This window comes from Macrosteles quadrilineatus, unplaced genomic scaffold (genome assembly GCF_028750875.1).
Source record: "Macrosteles quadrilineatus isolate MER2022 unplaced genomic scaffold, UCM_ALF_1.0 Scaffold_5__1_contigs__length_97177068, whole genome shotgun sequence".
NCBI lineage: Eukaryota > Metazoa > Arthropoda > Insecta > Hemiptera > Cicadellidae > Macrosteles > Macrosteles quadrilineatus.
Genome location: NW_026542598.1, coordinates 33659053 through 33680726, shown reverse-complemented (window position 1 = coordinate 33680726; position 21674 = coordinate 33659053). Strand labels below are relative to the sequence as shown.

At 34.6% G+C, this 21674-nt stretch overlaps 1 protein-coding gene across 3 annotated transcripts in view; it reads right to left on the bottom strand.

The window, feature by feature from the left end:
• LOC128995262 (transcription factor CP2-like protein 1) overlaps window positions 1-17529 on the bottom strand; it is a 76258-nt gene extending 58729 nt beyond the window's left edge. For 2 of the 3 annotated variants that reach the window (XM_054420218.1, XM_054420221.1), the window contains exon 1: window positions 17397-17529. The gene's annotated coding sequence lies outside the window, so the exon portion shown is untranslated. Of the gene's footprint in view, window positions 1-5448; window positions 5586-17396 lie in introns of those variants that run through there. The other variant, XM_054420219.1, reaches the window with a different exon arrangement.
• Window positions 17530-21674: the final 4145 nt, after the last annotated feature.

Genomic DNA, 21674 nt, shown 5'->3' with positions numbered 1-21674 from the left:
CTGTTCCATCTCCCCGACCGTGAATAATGTATTGGACAATAACTTCTCCAGATATTTATCTTCGTGAAAAGAACAAGACCATATCGACTTCACTCTTGAATATTGTTTTAAAGTTCTTGGCATTGATTTGGGAATTTGTATGAGTTTCAAAGAATCCAAATCCAGTCCTGTGACGTCCAGTTTGTCATCTTTTAAACATTCCTCGTCTCGCTCCGATGTCAAGTACAGAATGATATAGTCCTGGTAAACTCTTTTCATGTGCTGCAACGTAGGGATTGGTAGTTTGTCGTTGAGTTCTAGAACCAATCTTGAAATGTGTTTTTTGTCTTTTATTTTGCACACGGCAACTTCAACCAAAGGTGCATCTGACAACAGGGAGTCGTCCACAACTGGCTTAAATGACTTGAGGATGGTTTTGATGTCAAAGTGAGGAGTAGTTCTCTTGTCAGCCATTGTGGAATTGTCCTGAAAAAGAAAAGCAAAACCGATTGATACTGACATTAATGACACATATAAATAATAAAATTTGAAAGCTAAACTATATTTAAATCATGAGTCAAATGTTTAGTTCATGGATATATGTACAGCTCGTGACACCTAAGCTGGCACTTGGCCTAGCGCGGGCAGTGTAGGCGGGAGGAGGGTGGAGGTAAGGAAAAGACCGGACTGCAAACATTTCTGCTGCCTCCACGGGGTTGACTCCCCTTGTATTATGTACTTGAGCGCCTTCAGATGGGTCGCGAGGACAGTTGATGCAACCCGCATGACGGGACATAATGTTTTTGAAATAGGTACTAGTAGCGATCGGCCAAGTGCCAGCTCAGATGGCACGAGCTGTACATTTAAAACTTTTACAATAAAAAACCCATTTTAAAACCAAAAATTTGTTGCACTTGTTAGATAAAAACATAAGAATGATAATTTAAACTACAAGACTGAGAATGTGCACTAAATACAAGAGCAATACATAAAATTAAATGAAATACAGTCCCTAATATTGTTTTAACCATTACACAAATATTACTACAGGTACAAATAAAGAATAAATTTATATTCTTGAGAATACAAAACCCAAAACTAATTTGGATCCTCACTAAAAATGTTTAATTCTTTTTTATTGTCCCTATCTATGCCAGTGGCACTTATTAATGCGTTTTGTAAGGGAACGGTCCAAACTCTGGTCTTCTTACTATCAGACGTTGGCCTGTGTTGTTAGAAAGAATCTTTACAGTAATTAGTAGAACAATGACAAGTGGCACCTGAGTCTGGTAACGATCTTGGTCGGAATCGAACCAGCAACCTTCAGGTTTGAAGGACAGCACTATAGCCACTCAGCTAATTTAAGATTTAAAGGGAATCTTTCAGACCATAGTTTTAATAGTTAAATCTAACAATGTTGCGGTACAAACAATAAAAATAAGATTACCTATTCAATTATTGTAATATTTAAAATGTGTATTGTAAGATGTCTCATTTTATGTAGTTAGCTATATTTTATCTTACTGTATTTATTAACTGACTATGCTATAAACCTTAGCAGTTGTATGACTTTGTCAATAATTTGTAAAAATTCTAAGGACAATAAACACATTTCATTTCAATGTTAAAGCTGTCAGAGTCAGGGAATATTAAGATGAACCCTCTACAGTCTCCAGTAGCATGAAAACCAGAGATCATCTCCAGACTCAGTTAAACAGATAGTTTACACAAAAAAAATACTCATTTCCCCAACCTAGGACAGTCATTTTATTACCTATGAGCTTGGTTCTATCTCCACCCCAAAACCCATGAAGCCAAAAGTGCATAATTAATAATACGAGAGGTCGTCCAGTGGTCGAAACTCGACCAAAAATATGTAATGTACTCACTTATCTATTTTCACCCCACACTGTAAATAAAACATGTGATTGGAGTTTCCTCCATTTGTTTTGATTTTCTGTTTATATTTCGTTGTTATTTCGTAACCAGCATAGCAACGCATAAGATCCATGTTAATTTTTTCAAATTTTTAAACTCATTTTTTGTGCTTATCTTTGAGCCTATTTAAATTTATAAAGGGATTCTGCACACCTACAGGAAAATAGCTTTCCAACGGTATGCGTAGATTTTCCCTACGATGCACACGAGCTGAGAAAAAAGGTTTTAAAGAAACATGCTTGCCTATTAATATATAGATAGATTATTGTCTATCATTAACTATGAATACAAAAGTTATTTTTGAGTGGCTTGGCCCAAAGAACAAAGCTGCTCCCATGTACGTGCAAAGGCGGTTGATTTGATCCTTATTGATTTGAGATCAGTTGTCATTTGTCATTGACCTATTAATCATGATTGTTTTGTAACAGTAAGTTAAAGTTATATGGTAAATAGTAATAAGTTCAGAGAATGGACGATTCCTTTACAATTTTATGCAGCAAAATACTTGTTCTTTATGAATTACTGCCTTGTTCTCCATTACCATAAGTATGGTTTTAGTATGTGTATCAAGAGTTGCAACTGTTTAAGCCATATCTCCTTTTTAAAATTATACAATTTCAGGATGTGCAGATATTGTAAACAATACAACTCAATTTGAATATTAAATCTACTTGGATAGGTTACTGACTATCAAAACTCAAAATATTAAAAAATACCGTGTTTGTGTTACTGGGTCATTTAATTTCATAAACTTGTGTAGAAATATATTGTCTTATACCAAATAATTAATACCAAATTAATAAGTTAAAATGAATTATTGATTATAGAGTACTAAAACTCCAAGAAACTCACCTTAAAATGTTTTCGTCTGGGCTGAAGCTCTTCTTTGCTGGAAATAAGTAGTTTCTCAAACTCACATTTTCAAACAAAAGCCTATAGGCTACAAGTAACAATCAAAATTAACATGTGATTGATTGATCAAACATTACAAAGACTACCCTCTTCACTGTAGGTAAACCATTCTAACCTCATACTTCTCATGGAAACAAAATAGCTGTAGACGATTAAAGTAAAGAGTCAAGTCAATTTTCAGAGACTTATGTTTTGATTTGCACTGTTTTCAAAAACTGCTGCACAACTTACTATCGAGAGTAGTGAAGCATTTAAGAACTACCGACTTTGTTATTTGAAAATCACACCCAAAGTTCAGCTATACACTGACATTTTACAAGTGTTACAAACAATAGTTAAATCATTACAATTAAACAACAATTCAAAAAGAGTGAAGGTTCTAAATAAAATAAATAAGGTACCCAAAGACACTCTGAAGCCTTGTTAACACGAGTCCAGTAATACATAGAGGCAAGTAACCTGCCCCGTCACCTGCCTGCTCTACTAGCCTCGTGTAAACGTGGCTTTTATAAGAAATACTAACTTTAATTAATCCTTATAGAATGGCCCCTACCAAGGCCACACTAAAAAAACAGGCCGTAATGCTCGTCAAGCATGACGTCACGATAGAAGACGGTAATGACATAATGTTAGCCGTTTGTGATCAGCTGCTTGTTTTATTCTTCTTTCCTTTGAAAATAAACAAATAAATACCTACGTCATTGGCGTCTTCAATTGTGACGTCATGCTTGACGAGCATTCCGGCCTGTTTTTTTTAGTGTGGCCTTGCCCCTACAGGGTATATTCCTTGACTGGCATCAATACTCTATACAATGGGCGAGTATCTGGATGGATCTAGTAAACACGAGTTTGCTGCTTTGGTTCTTTGAAAAGCCTAGATCTTTTTAAGGCTTCAAAACTGGACCCAGCTGTCCTCGATCATTGGAATTAACATGTGACTGACTATGAACCAGCCGATCTTAGTCAGTAACAAACCTGTCATATCATTCATCACTCTTCTTCACCTAAAAATACACACGCTGTGTGACGGCGTCGTAAAAATAAAATCTATCATTAAAAAATTAGAAACGGAGAAGGATGTTTTGTGTTCTAAGATCAGAGATGTTGGTTAAATAGTTATGATAACTGGTAGATGGGGTCTATTTTTAAACAAAAAAGTGTTCTTTTTTCTAAAAACAGTTTTTTTGCTGTAGATACTACAACTACCCTACGCCATGTTTAACAATCTGAAAAATTAAATCATATCCGAAAAAGAATGCCGGGATTTGAAACGGCCATTGCTTGGGGACTATTCAAAATAACTAAGCAATTTGATCGTCAAATTGGAGTTAAAATAAATAAGTTTTGTTTTCCAGGTAGCAAGGCAGGAAACGTTAACATTAACATTAGCAAGCGCAAAAGAGGTGCGTGGTGGCAAGCCACCATTGTATCTGACAGGCCTGAGGCCAGTCGCCAGTGCTACTATGTTTAAAGCGCAACAGAAGGCACAGTGTGATCTGTGATTCGCAGGGTGTAAATTGATTGTTAAATTAAATTCAATTTCAATTAACTCGATAAAGCAATTCGACACTGGTTTAATCAGTTTCGTGACACAGGAAGGGTTTTCAAAAGACATTCACATGATCGACCAAAAACAAGTTATGACATAGTCAAAGAAATGTGACAATCCTGCATCAGAAGCCAGAAAAAAAATCAATTGCCCGATGAAGTCTTCAGTTACTTAATTCAACACTGTATGATGTTATTTGTGAAAGAATGAAACTTAGTGCCTACAAAAATCAGTTAAAATCAGATTAAACCCGCTGATCGCTCTAAGCGTACAGACTTGGCCAGTTTTATGCTCATATGAGATTGATTACAATATGAATTTCATTGAATTTTTCCAAATTTGATTAAACATTTTTTTTCTTCAATTTGACGTATAAATGGTTAAAAATTCTTTAATAAGTACCCAAGCAATGTCCTTTCAAAATCCCAGCATTCTTTTTCTGATAGTCTAACCTGAAAAATTAATTGGACTAAATTAAATGTGTTGCAATACAATATTACAGAGCTGAACCCTAGAAAAAGTACTTCAAGTAAAAAAAAAAAATAATAGGTTGAATATATTTATATATGTATGTATAAAATATACCATTATGTTTTAAAAGAGTGTACATGAGGGATATACTTTTTTTCCTATTAGTCCTTTTTAGTTTTAAAAAATACTAAGAACACTCCTTTACTCATGGTAGACAAAATCATATAATTTTGTCCCCAGATGTACCAATAAGTCAATCATATGACCGCCTTTGTTACTCACTTATGAAAAAAAAACTTTAGGTAAACTTAAAACAGAAAATCTAACCCTGTGTGACTTGAAGGTGGATAGGCTACTATTACTAGGATATACCAACTATACAAAATTCCTTTAATGCAGACCCTGACAATAACGAAAATCATTACCTAGATCGATAAATAGTATAATGTTTAGAATTATATAAGCCATTCAAAATAAAAAGTTATAATCGTGTTAAAAGAAGGATCGCTCTTATACAACGTGTCAACGCTGATGCAAGGACATATCAACAAAATACAATCCCAAGATTTACCAATAAACATCAAAATAAAATGACATACCCCTATGTGACTCCACTCCTGCAAAAACACATGGTGAAACTCTGATACCAAAACTCTAACACACAAAACCAACACTGGGAACAAACAGTTTGTTGAGGCACGACCGCAAAGTGGACACTTGCAAACAGTTAAGATGGTTGACTACTAGAAGCAGACTGATTAGTACAAAATTCCTGCATCAATTCACCCCCTCTCTGCCAGCCAAAACAAATAGATGACACAGACCGCTATCTCATGGTGGACGTTGATCATGCCATTGTAGTATTTGTCGCAAACAAGGAGATTTTGTTGTTAGACATGAGTATTTTCAAAGTTAGATTTTAGTTCCTCATATCGCATTAAAGTAGAAACTATATATCACAAACCGATAACAACTATTTTAAAAATTGTCTAGCTTTTCAAAATGCTTTTGTGGTGTGCCACAGGGTACCATGTTAGGACTATTTTTTTTTAACTACCGGTACTTATGTTTAAATTTTATGACCACTTAAAAAATGTTGTCCACCCCGATGATTTAAAAGACACATTAACAGCCAATAGTTGCAACAATTTAAAAAATTTACTACCTTTGGGAAAATTGTAGTACAGTGAATGGATAAACAAAAATGGTTTATATTTTAATCAAAACTACTTGTGGGCTATTGAGATTTTTTTCTGTACAGCTCTATCCTTGCTGTTTCCTTGTAATTTGTAATGTAATTTCAAAATTTATATGTTAGTTTAAACTATCAAATCAATATCTAAGGAAAATGTACTTTTTAAACATTTTTCAAAATCTTATCATATCTAGCTCCTAATAATCTTTTTTTAATATTTTAGAATATTGTCTGTAATCTGTTTTTATCATTTATGTGGTTTTGTATTTTTATAGAACTTATATAGATAGAGGAACTTCATCAGGGTACCATAGTACCAAGTGCCATATTCAAATAGGCCTACCCTTGATTTTATATCAAGTGTCTTTACCAATACCTTTAAATTTGTATTAATATTCAGTATTAATTTCATAGTTTTGAGTTATGTATTAATTAAATGTAACAGCAAACCTCAATAAGAAGTCTGCCTCGATAAAGTGTCGTTTGATAATAGCTGTAAGATACTTACTATCGAGGTTCTAATATTTTACTTAAAAAGCAATAACTCTGGCTGCTCTAGTGTATGCTCCTACCTAGATTACATTAATAATTACATTGTGAAAACCTGATTGAACTGCCTTTACTTCCACTCTTCCTGGACTGTAATCTCATTTAGAGGGGTTGCAGTCTGATATGCATTGTGTTGAGTTTGAATGAAAAATGTTGAAATATCTTAAGAAGTTCGCCTTTAAAATGCTGTAACTTCTACCAATGCACTTGAGCATTTTAGGACCAACAAGTTGTGTTTTATCACAATTAATTTACAATTATGTGGATTTTTGCATTAAAATTTGTAAGTCTGATTACGATTGGTTTGTTTTACCAAAAACAGGATGGACCTATGGCTTGCAAACAGCTTTACATGTATGCAATGGGTCTTTTAATTGGATCTGTCCTTGGCATCCAATTGAGTAGACATGCTCCTCCCAGCCTCTTCCTACCCTTCCCCACCCCACTATGGACAGCATTTTTGTATCATTCGACTTAAAATATTAAAATTTGGTAATGGGTGCACTCATATACCTCTTAGCCTTTCTTTCTTCCTCAATAACCTACAAAATCAACCCTGATCAAAAACTACCTCCTCTTTTCAAAAGACTTCCTATTCCTAACACATTATCAAGCTATGATGAGGATAGTTTTTTTTAAGCACAAACTGTGAAGGCCTTAGTCTTAGCTTTTAGACTAGAAATACAATTTATCAAGTAAACAATCTACTCCCATGTTCAAATTTTGTCAAGTTTAAGACCAAAAATAACTTGATTCAAAATGAGTCACCTACAGGGTAAGCGTGTTCAACAGTAAATTACAATTTTACTTCTGGTACTCTCATTTAATAATCAGTGCAATCTGAAGGAGAAGCTTATTGTAACTTTTTTAGTGGCTAGTCGATGGAGTTAATCATACTTTTTCACACATTGTCAGGTAGTAAGAATTTAGTATGAAAAAATAGATACAATGTAAATTTTATGGTAGAATATGAATATATGCGGCTCATTTGAACAAGTTATAACATAGAAAAAACATACTCCCTAAATAGATTTCTCATCCTTATGGAACAGATGAAGACAATAATTTTATTGTTAGTTCTTCTTTTTTATTTTTTTTTCTCTAGTTTTTTTTTTTTTTTTTATTGTTAGTTTCTTATACACTGTTCTTTACAGTGTACTGCAGAGGTCGTGTTTTGTTTACAATTTGTTTCTAGTTATTTCAGTCATTTAAAACCTCGTTTGACCAAATAAGTTAATACGATCTAATCATAAACAATAACTCGTCCCTAGTTATAAACAGTTAAGCAAAAATCCAGAAATTAACCCTAAAATAATAGAATTCTCTGTGAAAGATCACTATCACAGCCTCACAACAGAAAAACAAGTGTTATAAAAGTTTTCATTCTTGTGGTTGTCTAAACCTTTAAAAAAATGGAAAACTTTGGTGGAATAGTTCATGTATTAGGGTTAAAAGCTAGCAAAGATAGTGTTAAAATCAATTGTTCGTCCATTGTTTGTTTGTTAAAATTTAAAAAATAGTGTGCTAAACAACATTGTATGTATGTAGGCCTACTCTGGTCTACTGAACAAAAACTAGTCCAAAAACCGATTGTAGGATTCAACTGGATAGTAAAATAAAATAGCAGAAGAAATTGTTTTTTAATTACGCTGAAAATATACATAACATAAGCAATTTATAACATTGACAAATTATTTTGACAGTTCTGAACAAGCCAATTATTGATGTTGGTTACTTTAAATAGATTTTTAAATATTATTCAGGTACACTTTTATTCATACTTAGAATTATTGCATTGTATAGGCCTACTTATGTTTTTAAGTACCGTACTTGCAAGAGAAACTTGTATGTACTTGTGTGTATTTAAATCTTGTCTTATAAAAACCAAGCAAAATAACCAAGCTAGGCCTACCTATGTTTAAAACACACTGAAATATTTAAGCTCATGGCCACAAAAAAACTATGATAAAATCCTCCTTTTAAAGAGTAGGCTACAATGCTCTAGGTTATGTGAGTACATTTAAGATCTAAAAGATTGCTGCAAGAGATCAGAGATTCCAACTTTTCACGCAACAAAATAATTATTTTAAAATTATACAGCCTGAAAGTTTTATAACTTATCTATAAAATTTAATATTTAAGTTAAAATTTCTAACTCAAACGTTTTCACTTTTTATACAGATTTATAGAGATAAAAATACTATCATAAATGTATATTTTCAAAATTGTAACAGAGGAGAAAACTTCAGCTTTAGTAAACAAACTGTATCTGACTAGGTACCTTTACATTTCAACATAATTTTACATACTAGCCTATACAAAAATATCAAAAAATATTACATTTTTACAACTATACAAGACAGAAGACTTGGCTGAAAACCAAACTGCTGCATTTAAATACATTTTGTGTCTAGGTAGTTATGGGTTTCAAGTGGTTACATGTAAGATTCTTGATCATTGAAATTTGAACCATAAACACTTTTAAGTGTAAATTCAGATTTTAAACAAAAACTACATGGTTTATGTAAAACATCTCCTTAGTAATATAACACAATTAATATCTTGAACCATAAAAAACCTCTGAACACCTACTTTCTGTTTTTATCATTTGCTCATAAAAAGTATTCATATGATTGGTTTACACCATTTAAAGCCACTAGTAGGATCGTTATTCAAAAATAGGTAAGTAACATAAATACAAACAATGAAGGACTACTTCACTGTCAACCAGATAAATGTACATCTTACCTATCAGTCTTATAAAAGGGCATAGACAGTCAGCAAAAGTTGTACATTTACATCTTTAGTTACTCAACTGACTGTTGCACCAGTAAAATTATTTCAGTTATCACAGGGTAACATTTAATTCAATTCTTGGTTTGAAACGTCTCTCTGTACAATGATTTTGTTTACACGATCACAAATTAAATCAATAATGTCTTTGACAATATCAAATTTGTCAATTGACGTACAATCTACAGGATTATTCAAAGGAGAAAGCTGACTTGTTTTAGGAATTTTTGACAAACACTCCAGTTCACACGGCTTTGATGAATCGACAGTTAATAGTTTCTCTCTTTTTTTCAGTTTTTCGCTAACACAGTCGTCAAGCTTTTCTAGGAGCTTGTAAGTATCTTCTTGGCAGTTTAATTCATTTTCTTTTTTCACTTCTTCAGGTTTGAATTCTTGAGACAAATAGTCTTGATTCTTCACGGAGACACCGTTCATCAAAATGTCTTCGTCTTGAGGCAATGAATAGGTATCGCTGACGTTAACTTCATTATTGGTTTTAGGTGTTGTGTTTTTACACATTTTCTGATTTTGATGAATGGAATCTGAATTAAAATTCTTTTTTTCAATTGCTTCTTCTCGAGATTTAGTGTGCGGATATGGCAATGTCGGAGAGGTAGAACCCTGAGATTTCTTGTTTTCAGTCGATAAATCATTGCAATTTTCTATTGATGTATTGCAAGTCCTGTTCTCAATGTTTGAACCATCTGTCTTTTGATTCTGCTGCTCCCACCAGTCATCCAAAGTGTGAAAAGCAGTTTGTTCTATAACTTCTCTAATGAATTCCTGTTTAATAACCTCTTTCAACTCTTTGCTTATTTCATCTAACAAAGGTTGAGGAACAGGAATTTTCTGAGGATCAGATAGATCCTTCTTTGATCGAGATGACTCTTGAATCAATCGTTTGGTGGCTTGTTCTAACAGCTCTTGTTCTTGAGCTTGAGCTTGCTGTTTGATTTCTATCGCTTTATTGAACCAGAATAGATAAGTAGCTCTTGAAAGAAAGGGAGATGGGGGCCTTGACAATGGTCTTTCAGGATCATCAAAACTTTCATGAACTGGCAAGTCCATGTCGTCTTCAATTGAGGTTGGTATTTCTCTACCTTTTTTAGGTTTATATCTTGGTCTGCTTAATAAAGGATCGTCTAGATCAGATCCTGACTCTTCTGAGTCATTCAAGTCAGAGAATATAGGATGCATTCCGGCTAAGGCTTTACTTTTTAACAACATACCAATTCTAGTATCAAGATCTAACCCCTTCGAACCCTCAGTTACAGTTTTATTTTCATATTTTACACAAGATACAGAGTTTTCATCCACTACAAATCTAGGTACAGGCAGATCCATTGGTTCTTTTCTTCTGTCCATAGCTCTTAGCCTTTGAAGCCTCAAATGTTCAATCTCTTGAACGGAATGTCTTGAATCAGAGAAGTTTTCACATTGATGCAAATTACTACTATAATCATCAACAGGATAGTTAGAAGGTAATTGATAGTTCAATGTCTTACTGTTTTGTGGCTGTAAATTTTGTTGACAGTTCATTTGGAGGTTTCCAGGATTACGGAGACCACTGGATTCCCGGTAGTGCGGTCGAAGACTCTGATCTTGATAGTTCATTGCCGCTCCGTTCATTGTCAACTACAAAGTAAAAAGATATATGTCGGAAACTGACAGTAGAAGCAGTAAACTACGTCTATTATAATCCTAGAATTAATAAACTAAGATGTAAAGTTAACCAATCATCAACAAAGTTAACCTACTTTACTTTGACAATTTCAAATATTTTAATCAGTAATTCAACTAGTCCTAATGGTTGAGTAAAAGCTGTCTATAATAACACTTATTTTAATTAAAGGAATCTATAGCTTGTGCGTTTCCCTGTAAAGCCTGGGAGTAGGTGGTTAGAGTGGCTCTAAACCGGTTTTGTAGGGGTGGGGGTACGCCGAAAATCAGTCTGCGATCTCACCTTGTCCGAGCAACATCGCGGATACTCTATTTTTCAAAAAAATTTGGGATGCCAGTTTGATTATCTTAAAACTTAATTTGTTTATTTTTAAGTTTACAGTGGTGTGAAAATACAATTTTTAAGGTATATGTTTAGGCCTAAGCCATAGTTTTGTATAATAGTAATGCATTATTTGAAGCCTATTTGTTTTTGCCCATGAAAAATCTCTGGCTCATTAAAGAGTAATTTTTAGAGCAGGCCTATTAAAAATAGCCTACTCTAAATTTTAATAGAGAGTGTTAATACTCATTTTTATTATGAAACCCTTAATTAGCCTATATTAATATGATCACACAACTCGTGCGAGCAACCTCAACCGCCTCTGCACCACGGTCCAAACTCCGAAAAATCCTGAGAAATGTCTTCAGTCAGCCTAGTAGCAAAATAGGACGACGACGTCAACTTCCTCTCTCGCGCTCAGCTCCCCACTTGCCACTACAGCCCCTTACACCCAGGCTTCACGAAGAAACGCACGAACTCTAGTTAACACTTTTTATTGCAATAAGCAATAAACAAAACATTTTTCATTTGTTCGTTAAAAGAAATTAAGTGGTATGATGGTGCTATAATCAATCAGTGCAACCAGACAAATTCAAACAAGTGCTTCGATTTATTTTATAATTAAAACCTATTAATAGGCCTACGGTTAAGTTTGATCTGGTCAAAAATATAAACCTCTACAATATCTTGACGGGGGATCAGCCGATATTCCATTTGATGACAGAAATATAATCACTGTGTGTATGCTCCTCCAACATGTTTTGGAATTAACATTGCCTTTTCATTTTAAGGGGTTCTTGAAATAAAAATCCACCGAATGGTTTAGTCAGGTCCACATGTAATACTGTTTCAGTCCCCTGACAGAAATTCAGTAAACTTTCCATTTCATCTGAGACTGGCAATGTGTGTCTAGCAATATTGCCAAATAAACGGTTCTTGAAGCTGAAATCAATCGATTTGTCAGGTGGATCAATAATACATATCTGCTACCAGTACGGTACATTTTCTTGACAGAGAGTCAGCCAGAACTAGATTTTATCAGACATTGTTGCTCTTTATCTGCACTTTTAGCGATATATTTGGCAAACAATGATGCCTCTATAAGGGGTCCAAAATAAATGCCACACAAACGTGTCCAAAACCAGATCGGAGGTTAAGGTGTTACTTTTTCTTACCGTCAACAAGTCAGTTTCTGACCAATACCTTTGATTTTTCTTGGTTGTTTATATATTCAAAGTTGTAAGCATAAGGAGCAAACGTATATCATTGTAAACTTTATATCACGTGGTTACTTTAATAGATGTAGGTAGTTGTTTGTCTTTGTCCCTGTAGTCCTATTAATTTTTTAGCCGGGATCCAAGTCTTGATTTGGCCCATAATCTGTTCAGAAGGAAACAACGCATTCAACAAACGTGTGTTTGTAGTGAGAACATAGATAGCTAAATATGTGTTTAGCATCCATCACGGTTATTGGTGTTTTCCATAAGTAAAAACCATTTTAGTGTAATGAAGTGGTACCAAAGGCTAAATCATATTTAGGCCGACTTATGTGAGATGACAGATTTATTTTTTACAATTTCTCTTCATTCTTTTTTATTTGTTATTTATTTATCCACATAATCTTGGCTAGCCATAACTTAGCCTATATGGTAAAAGTTGAAAAGTTTAACTTAGGGGTTTAACTAATAAATAAAGATTAAGTTACAATCTTATTTAGCGTATACACAGTAAATTGAACTAGGTTAGCTTACTGCTTAAAATTAAGTTTAGATGAGAAGAGTAGGTTATTTACCCGTTACAAACTAAAAATAAAATAAGCAAGTTAGGTAAGTTAACTCAACAAATTTTCAAGATTTCAGAAACATACTTTCTTAACAGCAACAAATCATAAACATTCAAAGAGGGCTTATAATTGATTTTAAAAAGTCTAGAGTTTGTTCAGTTGACCTTAAAAGTAAAGACCTGTTTTGACCAAGAACCTTAAATAGACTAGGCTTTAAAAAAATCACAGCCTTAAACTATTAGTTTGTCAAGTTAGTGAGCTTGTTCAGAGGACCTAATATACAATAGGTACCGGTAACCAATTATTCCCGGTGAGTTTGATCTGCCAGATAGGCCTGGTGTATAAGTTAATGTCCATTGCCCTACAACACTAACTGCATTTTTGGAATTGTTATTTAGGCCTATTGGGTTTCACCCACTACCGTATTTCAATTGTGCAAAAATAGTCTGGAGGTAACACAAATTAATAGGTCGGTTTTGTTATAACCTAAACTTTAAGTACCTTCTTAATCTAACCTAACTTCAAAAAACTTAAGTTACAGTCACAAAACCGCATTAACCCGACCTACTTTCCCCACATGCCTAAATAAGTTAACCTTTCCCGGACTATAGGCGGATCCGCTATCATTTTGTGCACAATCTATTGCGCATGCAATCTAGTATGACCAGCTCTTAACTAGCCACAGTCTACATACGGACCCGTCAGACAACCATATTACCATTCGTACCACTCAATGAACCTTAGATTTGTAATTTTTAACTTTGTTTTACAGCCACTCAAAGGAGTCTTTCCTACAAAAGCTGATTGCAGATTCAGTGTGTAAGACTTAATATAGATACCGTACAGAATAATTGTCTTTTAAAATAGGTAGCCTAGTATTTTTTTCCACTGTAATAATGCTAAGTTAATGTCCCTGAGTTTAAAAAAATTACTGTGTTCCCCCTGAAAAAACGAAAAACTAATGTAAATGTAGTTAACATAAGCAGCAAACGTTAAACTACATAAGTAGGCTACCGGTAACTTTAACACGTTGACAGCGCGTGCCGACTTTAGTCGGCGTCGCCAGCGCTCCCAGGTGGCGCGCGCCGACTAAAGTCGGCACCAGATCAACAGAAATATATTGAGTCAGTGTGAGCTTAGCCTCAGACGGACACGTTATAATCGTTGCCAGCCTGCCAGCTTAGAATGCGAGCTTTACTTTGGTGTAGGTTGGTACTAAAATTTCCCGTAAAATCCTGTCTGGCAATGCTTTTGTCCCGGTTTCGGGGATTTTTTCTCTTCAACCCACATTACAAAGACACTGGATACGGATCCATGCAGTGCTGCTACCTTTGGGTGTTTCAGTGAACTACATCCACTCTCGGGGTAACGCAGCACAGTCACCACTGCTCTTTTGTGATTCGTCAGACTGAAATATTTGAATGCCAATTGCGTTCGCTGATTCGGTTGCGCGCCGGGGCTTCGCCCGCCACTGGGGAGCGCCTGTAAAGTCGGCGCGCGCAGTCAACGTGTTAAGTTAAACTGAAGATGGAAGTTGCCTTGGGAACCTTTATTAACTTAAGTTAAGATAGGGTCCTAGGTAAGTTAATTGAATATTAGAGCACCCAAGTTAAGGCAAATTAACTTAAGGTACTAAAATTCTAAAAAGGAATTTGTTCAAATTAGGTTACAATTATCAATTTTTAAGAAAGTGTCTGGGTGTAGACTTTCATAAATGGGGCCAAAACAACCGAATGAAAATATTGTATTTATTTTTCGATAGGCCTACTAGGCTTTATCGATTATTTCATTCGGTTAGTTGGGTTAGGTTACCCTAACTACTTAACCAAACTTGATATAAGTACTTAGGCCTATATCGAATGAAATAATTGATAACTTAGATCGATATAGGCCTATTCATTCGGTTGTTTTGGCCTCACTTAAGAAAGTCTACCCAATCGTGTCTCTGAAGCCTAAGAGCCAGTGCGCACTATCCCGACCACGACTCCGACCGGTCGGATACAACCAGTTTTACAATAGGAATAAATGGAACAGCGCGCACTGGTCAACTGGTCGGACCCTGGTCGCACAACCAAAATTTTTCAGTTTGGTCGGGCCCGACCCGCTGGTCGTTGCAGCCAAAAATAGCACACAATGTAATGGGACGACGCGCACTACCCCCGACTTGCCTCCGACCCGACCAGTACACCACTCAACCCCCAGTACTCCTAGATCAATCAAACGTTGAGCACTTGCTTTTTGCGCCGGTCTGTGAAGTGAGTTATTTGGTAAAATGTCACAGGAGTTTGACACGGAAAGTTAAACTTCACCCCTGATTTCACCAGCAACTTTACTATAGCCTATAATTCATAAAAGCTGTTAACAGACATTCTTGTGTAATTAAAAAACCCGTCTTCATATTGACGTAGCTCTTCATAAAACGTAGCAAACTGCCATTATGTAGACCTGACAGTTAACATTGGATGTACCCAGTATCGTTTCTTCTTCCACTTAACGTACCTACGTTAAAATTCACCACAGCAGCTACTTCTTCAACATCCATCTTGGCACTGAAGTTTGTAAAACATTCGTTGCCTTGGTCGTGTCGTGGTCGGGTCGTGCTCTGGTCGCATGGTGAACGACACCGACTGGTCGGGCGTTTGGTCGTGGCCGGGATAAGTTAGTGCGCGCCTGGCCTAAGTCAGGACTTTCTTCAGTGAATTTGGGATAAGTAAATAGGCCTAGCCTAAAATATTCGGAAAGATGAAGGATAGCCCTAGCCTAATTCTTGGCTGACACAGGCTCAGAGCCTATCAAGTTAAGTTTATCTTAAGGTCCGGATTGGCCAAGGAAATGGAGTAAGCCTATTTGGATAACAATTGGAATTGTTAAAGCCTGTGGGTACAGTTTCTTAACTGAGCTAAGTTACCCTAAGATTGAATGAAACTATCGATTCAATTAAGTTAGTTTAAACCTTCATTCAATTTTTCATCATCAGCAAGTTTGGTTAGGCCTAGTTAGGTAAGGTTGGCTGCACTTTACTTTACGTCCTACACTCATTCAAATGTAAATAGGCTATCAATCGATATATTGATTAACCGATTTATCGTTTGGTTAGTTAAACCTAACCAAACGATATATCGAATGAAACAATTGAATAGGCCTAATCAATATTTTCTTTCGAATGAGTGTAGGACGTAAAGTAAAGTGCAGCCGTAAGGTTATAAAGTAGGCCTAACAGTTGTATTTTAGGTTATAACTAGGCTAAGTTAATATCAGTTAGCCTAGGCCTAGTTAAAAATATCAATTAGGTCTATAAGTAAATCAATAGCCTATTCTCAATTGATATTTTATATCATTTTTCATTTTATATCATTTAATTAATATAAAATGAATCAATTTTATATTAATTAAAAGCAAGAAAAGTATAAAAACCTGACGACCACGTCGCTGATGCGATACCAGTGGGAATTCTCCAAGTATCCAAGTAAGTATCCAAGATATGTAGGCCTAGTTGCAATTGATATTAGGGTAGCCCAGTTAATTAACTGTACCCAAGCCTACAACCGGGTACAGTTTCTTACTGGGCTATGCTAATATCGATTGAAACTAGGCTATCATTTTGATTAATAATCAATATTTTTAAATATATCTATTATAAAATTAAACTGTCATAACCTAACCTAACTAACCAAACTTGCTGATAATGAAAAAATTGCATGAAGGTTTACTAATTGAATCGATAGTTTTAATCAATAATAGCATAGCCCAGTTAAGAAACTGTACAACCTACTTAAGTAAAAATAATGGGCTTTGTATTACATGTTTACTCAAACTGAGAGAATTGTAATCTTTAGGTAGGCTACCTAAGGTAAGCATACGGCCTTGGTTTTATCAGAGTTGATTAAACCGAGAGCTAGGTTTATAGCGATGTATACATTGCAGCACGAATACTAGCATTGCAGGTACAATTTAGTGAATGAGATGGAGTTCATAGAGAGTACATAAAAAAATACAGTTCTTGAACGTACTAAAAGTAACAAATTATTCATTATACGTATAAATTGTCTTCCCGTTTTATTAGGTCTGAGGTAGCGAAGCACTTATAGGTACAGATAACTTAGTAAGGAACCTAATCAAATTTCTCATTGATTAAAGGAAGGAAGGAAGATTAGCAACTAATTCACAACATAACTAGAGATAGTCAGGTAATTATGGCTCTATAAATTGGAAAAGAAAGACTTACCAAAATAAATCAGAAGATTTAATTAACACTCGAAGATATCAGAAATTTCCCAGTCCACCATTTTCGAAATCACACCATCAGATTTTTTTCTCGAAATCGACGTAATTTCACTAACTCGTCGTAATTCTGATTCTAAACATGTGGTGGTATGGTATTTTCCAGTGTATTTTCCTTGCTATAATGCTATGCTATTAAATTGTCTTGTCACCGCCATTTTGATTACTAACTAAATGTGTTTAGTTTGATATTACCATTGATTATACAGATGTATATTATATAGGTACCCTCAGAATGTGAAAAACTAACAAAAACGAACATCTTCAATGGTTTTGTTGTCTGTTCGATACACATAAACATAACAGACAATTTATTTTTATTTGACCTCAAAAATTGACCAGTTTCAAAATTGATCACAAGGTAACTGTGTTGCACCATTGACTTTATATCTACACAGACAGTGTAGATATAAAGTCAATGGTTGCACGATCAGACAGATCACACAACTAACAGGCAAAGAAGTTCATTGTCAACGATAGTCCATCCTTCTGTATAATACCATATATAAAACATACTCCTCAACCCAATCTCAACTCTTCTAGTAAAAACCCAACCACACAGCTTTGCTTTTTTGCCTGCACTGCTGCACATTACTTAAATTGAAGTGATCCCTTTGTTAGTGTCTTCACCAGTGCCATTTTGTGTGGAAGAGGAAGATTGCAAAATATATTTAAAGCAAAATTGTTCAAATCCCTGTTGTAATTTAATATGTGTTTTCCTAGGCGCGGAAGCGGAGCGCAGATAGAGGAACGTGGAGAGCGGAACGCGGAGAGCGGACTCCTCTTGTCTTAAGGTAATTTAATGTTACTGTTTTCCTAGAAGCGGATCATGTTAATCAGTTTCCACTCTCCGCGCTCCTCTTCTGCGTCACTGCGTCTAAGAAAACCCGGCTTAAGTCGAGGACTCGAACTCATACTCTTATTGTACTTAAGGGTGCCACCCTGAGGTACCACGGTACCATCCCAATAACCCACCACCAAAAGTTGAGGTGGACAGGTTGATGGAAGCGTAATGAAGCATACAAGACAACCCGGTACCTACTGCTTCTAGTATTGCCCCTAGTAAAAAAAATGGTGGCGGATTGTTGGTGGTGTCACGTTGTCACAGACGTTCATGATGGTGACGGGTTGACAGAGCGTACTCTTTAATCCGCTTTGTCGTCCCCGCACACTTGGCTCTCATCGTCCCTCTTAATGGGGTGTATATTTCTGGTCTTACCTGTCTTACAAACTGATAGTTCTATTATTCTATACAGGATTTTAACATTTGCTTCTAGCTTCTTGTGTCCTAGTATCAGAAAAATGTCCCATATTGACTATCAGAATGTAACTCTTTCAGAATTTTTTACGTAAAGATGATAAAAGAACACAGATCCATTACCATATATAAATATACAGCCGTCTAGTAAGCAAAATTAATTTGCATTTAACCAAGTTTTTAAAGCTTTTTCCTGTAATTCAATATTTAATAATATTGTAAAAAAATCAAATAGGTAGTATATAAAAAACCAATATTTGTCAACAATACTCCACCGAAATACTTTTTGCAGATTTTATGAAATAACATAGCCTAAAGAACAAATATATTCATAATACTTTTGTCAGTCAATAGAATAATTAAATACCCCCGCCACAGCAAACCTGCAGACTAAGCGAATTTCCATTTACCTGGCTGGAATTCTACTAAAATATTCCCTTAAAATTGTCAGATTTATTTTCTATTTAAATAACATTAATTTTAATGCGTACTGTACTTAGGTTTGCTGCTAGGGAATGTTTAGAGGTGAGTTTTTTTTTATTTTATATTAATAGCTTAGTATAAAATAAATATACCCCCGCCGTAGCAAACCTGCAGACTAAGCGAATTTCCACTAACCTGATTTGATTTAGACTAAAATGCCTCAATAAAAATATCACATTTATTTCCTATTTAAATAGAATTAGTTTAACGAGTACTTAGGTTTGCTGCAACAGGAAGGGTAAAGTGTTTTTTATTTTTTTATGTTAATAGTTTAGTAAGAAATGAAAGTATTTTCCAAACTCAATCCAAATATGTTCATAAACAAAGCAAACTACAACAGTTGACTTATTCTCCATTATAATAACATGGGAATTTTAAATTTACAATTTTTACTTTCTCCCCCTATACCATATAGTATATGGAGAAAGTATTGTTTTTGTCAAGATTTTCGAGTTTGAGTTTTGAGTGGATTCGTTTTGGGCCCTCCTGGTCCCAAAAAAGTGGTTTTCGAAGTGATGTCTGTGTGTGTGTGTCGTGTGTCTGGATGTGTACAGAGCTAGGGACTACACCTGTGGTCTGATTTCGATGAAATTTGGTATGTTAGGTTCCAATCCATGGTAAAATCGGATTTTCCAAAAAATGGCCCGAACGATTTTGATAAAAATTTAGTATGTTATAGTCCTTTATATTCTGAACAAAATGGTACAAATCCCATTTCTGCAAAAATTACGGTTCAAAAGTTATTGTAAATTATGTTATTTTCCCACAAAAACCCCATAAAATAACGGAAAAATCGGATTTTTCCAAAAATAGCTCGAACGATTTTGATAAAAATTTAGTATGTTATAGTCCTTTAAATCTGAACAAAATTGTACAAATCTCATTTCCGTATATTTATACTCTCACCGCTTACACATAATAAAGGTTGTTGACAAACTTATGGGAGAAAGTATGTGTCAGAATGCTGATACCGTTTATTTTGAATTTTCTCCGTAACCATTAGGCGCACAAAAACGCTTCAATATACTAAATTATTTGTTTTTTAAGCTCTACAAAATGGTTTGGAAATAAATTGTAAAATTTTGTGTTTTTAGGGTCAAAAATGGGAAAAACCTTTTTTTACCCCATAAAAGCCTATATAAAACCCCGTTCCCATAGTCCGATCATGCTGGTTTGCTAACTCGTTCGAATAAATGTAGGTTTACCGTACACGTTTATACCAAATTTCATCAAAACAGATCATTTTTGCTCCAGTTATCGCGCTAACGGACACACATATATGTATATTGTAACCCCCCCCCTTATATTGTATATTGTATATCCCCTTTCTTACAATATACATATGAATTTGAATGGATGGTGTTTTTGGCCTCTAGGGACCTCAAAACGAAAAAGTAAATCGGTCCCGGGTCCAGGTCTTACCATGCATGAGTACTACGGTAATAGCTTATTCCCTATATGGGAAATTCGCTAAAAAAGGCAAAATTTTATAAAAATATATCCATAAGCAAGCAAACTACAACAGTTTATCTATTCTCCAAGAATAACATGGGAATTTTAAATTACATTTTTTTTTATTATCTCCGTAACCGTTAGGCATAAAACAACACTCCAATATACAAAATTATTTCTTTTTTTAAACTCTACAAAATAGTTTAAAAGAAAATTGTGAAACTTTTGTGTTTTTAGGGTAAAAAATGGGAAAAACCAATTTTTACCCCATAAACCCCTGTTTCCCATAGCCCGATCATGCTCATTCGCGAACTCGTTTGAATAAACGTAGGTTTACACGTTTGTACCAAATTTCATCAAAATCGGATCACTTTTGCTCGAGTTACCGCGCTAACAGACACATATGTCAAGCTGTTTGACCTTACATCGTCAATCTACTAATTTTACAGACTAAATACAAATACAACAGACTAATTTTAGGATTGACGACGTAAGGTACCTATGTTACCTATTTATACTATTTTAATAGTTTTAAATATTCGATTGATATTTTCAGCAACTAAAGACAAAACTATACAATGTCATTATTGTAAGAAACATTCCATGAACAAACTTACACAACCCCCCCCCCAGGTTGAAATTTCAATCATAATAAATTGAAATTCCACTGAACTTAAATAATAAAAGCCAAAATTATAGTTGTAAAGTATACCTATTTTTTATATATACCGTTTATGTATAAATAAACTATACCTATAATCACAAAAAAAAAAATTAGGTTCCCAGGTACTAATAATTAATTATCTCAGCTTTCAGCCAAAAATCTTTTTAAAAATCAGCTGATATGATTAAGATCAATTCCACTTCAGTAGTAAACAAGAAATCTGTGGTTTTATTATTATTGATTAAATGTAATCAATTAAATGAATTTTTCCAATTTGAAACTGTGTTGTACAGTAATCTAAAAGAACCCTGTCGCGTTAGTATTACCATTTCATTTTTTAGAGTAGCTGACTGTGATAAAGACAG